Source organism: Haliotis asinina, chromosome 16 (genome assembly GCF_037392515.1).
Source record: "Haliotis asinina isolate JCU_RB_2024 chromosome 16, JCU_Hal_asi_v2, whole genome shotgun sequence".
Classification (NCBI taxonomy): Eukaryota; Metazoa; Mollusca; class Gastropoda; order Lepetellida; family Haliotidae; genus Haliotis; species Haliotis asinina.
Genome location: NC_090295.1, coordinates 31504648 through 31507977, shown reverse-complemented (window position 1 = coordinate 31507977; position 3330 = coordinate 31504648). Strand labels below are relative to the sequence as shown.

General features: G+C 41.5%; 1 pseudogene; it reads left to right on the top strand.

Annotated features, from left to right (window-relative positions):
• Positions 1-1080: 1080 nt before the first annotated feature.
• On the top strand, positions 1081-2444 carry LOC137267732 (uncharacterized; annotated as a pseudogene).
• The last annotated feature ends 886 nt before the right edge of the window (positions 2445-3330 follow it).

Sequence of the window (3330 nt, the reverse complement as noted above, 5' to 3'; positions counted from 1 at the left end):
CTGACTGTATACACTTTGATGTTAGCGTGAATATTTTTTCGCACAGACATTGAACTTATTCCTTTGATAATGACTCGAACTCATATCACAAACGAATTGAAACTAGTAAAACCGTAAACTTATTTAAGGGGATATGGAAATGTTCTAATTGTCACCAAGACGTTTTCAGGGTAGACACTTTATTTTGATTTTTTGTCCTTAAGACTTGTCTACATAGTCTCCTCCAGAGTGACCCATTCCTCCCGACATTTCTTGACCTTGTGCAGATCACTTAAACAGACCCCCTAATTTAAAAGAAACTCAACACTCCGCCTCTTCAATGACATCACTGGTATCCTCAAAATAGAGTCCACATCTTGATCTTGGCTCACCTGTCTGGGACATATGATCGACTTTTCATGTCATGATCCTGTTGGGCACTGTAACCCTAACCCTTCAAATGCAAAAACTTGGTAACACTGCATGACTCAATCTTCTGCAAGCATGGGGTTACTCGTGTTTTGGATCAAGGACCAGAAGGCTGAATAAAGTGAAGTTAGTTTCTAGTCCATTCACTAGATAAGGATAACTGATGTTACCTTGTAAGTTTCACATAATTTCTAAATAAATTGTTGGGGGCAATTAGAATTTTTTAATATCCTCTCATATATTGAGGTGTATGCTAAACACACTGAGTATCATGTGAAAGAGTTTATTTGTTTGTGTGGAGATGCTAATTCATTATTAAAATGATCTGTACTGCAGGTTATCTCCCAAAACTTCTACATGCCAAAACTTCTACAGAAAGTCAAGGCAGAAGTATGCACGTACCTATAGGCACAATGGAACAGTACAGGGGTAGGATTATAGCGGGAGTAATTGGGAGTAGAGGTTCAGTGACAACTTTTTACTTACTAAATAAGATGAAAAACTTGTATATGTAGACAGTAACAACATGATCGAAGCTCACCAATTCAGTGGAGACAAAAATGAATTAGCTAATGAAAACTTCAGTCAAAAATGTAGTTGAGTTGTCTCACTTTATAAGACATTAAAACGCTAGTATATAACCTATGTCAACCTGCAGTAGGAATATGCAAAATGGCTGGCATAAGAATAGTAAAGTTTGTAACCTCACAGAAGGAACCCCACAAGTCTTGCTAGACGGTTGTCTACAACAAAAATGTTGTCCGACGAACTTGTATACACTGGAAGTGTGTGAAGTCCACATGCAAAGGAAGATTATCAATGTCCGGTGGTTTTGTTAGGAATGTCACAGACCACAACCATGCTCCAGAAGACAGCACGAAGATACGCTTTGTCAGCAACGTAAGAAAGAGAGCCAGAGAAGAGACTATCCCGATGTCATCCCTATACAATGACAAGGTTGCCAGACAAGATGACGTTCGATTCCTGCCATCTTTCCCCTCTATTAGCAATGCCCTGTACACCCATAGAAGAAAGAACATCCCAGCACTTCCACAGACAAGATCCGAGGTTGATCTCAATGGCGCATGGACAGAGACATCTGATGGGAGACCTTCCCTTCTGTTTAGTGATGGGGATGACAACAAGATGCTAGTCTTTGCAATAAGTGAGCAGCTCAAGGCCCTTCAGTCAGCTGAAACCCTGTATATGGATGGATCATTCACCTCATGCCCTGAACTTTGGAGCCAATTGTATATCATTCATGCCAGGTCTGGATCTTCAAGTTATCCGCTAGTGTTTGTCCTTCTCCCTGACCGCCAGTCCACAACTTACACTAGACTGTTCAGACTTCTCAAGACTGAAGTGGAACAAAAGCTGAATCGCTCCTGAGCACCCGCCTGTATTCAAACTGACTTTGAGATAAGTGCCATCCATGCAGCAGAAAGTGAGCTTCCTGATACTGAAGTGAAGGGATGCTTCTTTCACTATTGCCAGGCCACTTGGCGCAAGACTCAGGACCTCAGACTGGCCGTTCAGTACAAGGAAAACCCTGCTGTCCAGACATGGATCAGAAGAGCTGCCTGCCTTGCCGTTCTCCCCGTAGATGTCGTCCAGGACACTTTGGGTTAATGCCATGGAGTCAGCCCCAGATGTGCCTCAAGCTACTGCCTTCAGTGACTACATTGTCTCCCCGTGGGTCGACGATGACGCCAGATTTCCCATCTAACTTTGGAATCATCACCTGACAGTCAGACCCGGCATCAACAACTTGGAGGGATTCCACAGCAGACTCAAAGAGACCTTGCCTCAATGCCATCTGAATATCTTCAGATTCACTGAAGTGATTAAGAAGATTGAGGCAGCAGACAAGGCAAAGATTGCTCAACTTGAATATGGAGCAGCCCCACCCACAAGAAAATGTGTCTTACAGGGAGACAGAGAATCGACTTTTGAGACTGAAGGACAAGCTACTCACCAGGCAGAAAACACCACTGGAATTTCCAGATGTTGTCAGCCACCTCCTAAAACTTGCCTAATGACATTAGAACAATATTTAATTAAATTAATACCATGTATTTTTGAATATTGATATATTACATGTTTATTTATAATATTTTTATGTCAATAAATGGTTCATCGTTCACCTCATGTACTTTTATTCAACTTGATAAACTAGTCGGACTAGTTCATTCAGTGCACTTGGGGTAAGGGTCAGGGGATTAGCTGTGCACTGGACCATGTATTTTGTTGTTTTAGGTAGGAGTTTTGGCATGTAGAAGTTATGGCAGGACACCGTACTACATAGGTACAGTATGTGAAGCCCATAAATGGTGTCTGCAAAGCATTATATTGGTGGAATATTGCTAAAAGTGGCATAAAACTTTTGATGAAGCTGGTTTCTCCAAAAGGTAATTGCAGGGTATATACGAGAAATTCAAAATATGATCATTTGGTATCAATACACAACATGTGGGGACAAATGAAGCAAGAGAACCCAGGGGAGCAGTAGCTAATGGGTACCTTGTTAGGATGAGAGAGCCTCAATAAACTTGGTGTGCCAAGTGGCAGCTCGAGTTGAGATTGAATTACGATGTGTTGTTGAGATTGACATCCTGTATTCAAGGGAAAAATACCAGCGCCTTGAGCATTCACTTGTGCATGGATATGTGCACTGTATAAATACCCTATATCCTACTCATCTGAATCCATTTGGATTCTATTCTGACATCACTGTATATTCTTATGTATGCTTATGTAAGTGCTATACACCTATTTCCCAAGCAAATACACTCGAACTGGTCTCTAGATGTTTAACCCAAACCAGCCCCGCGGTTTGTGGGTAATTCTACCCAAGCAGTTAGTTGGGTGCATCAGAAACACCAATCATCATAGTTAGCAATAAAATAAGTCCATCAGTCAGTG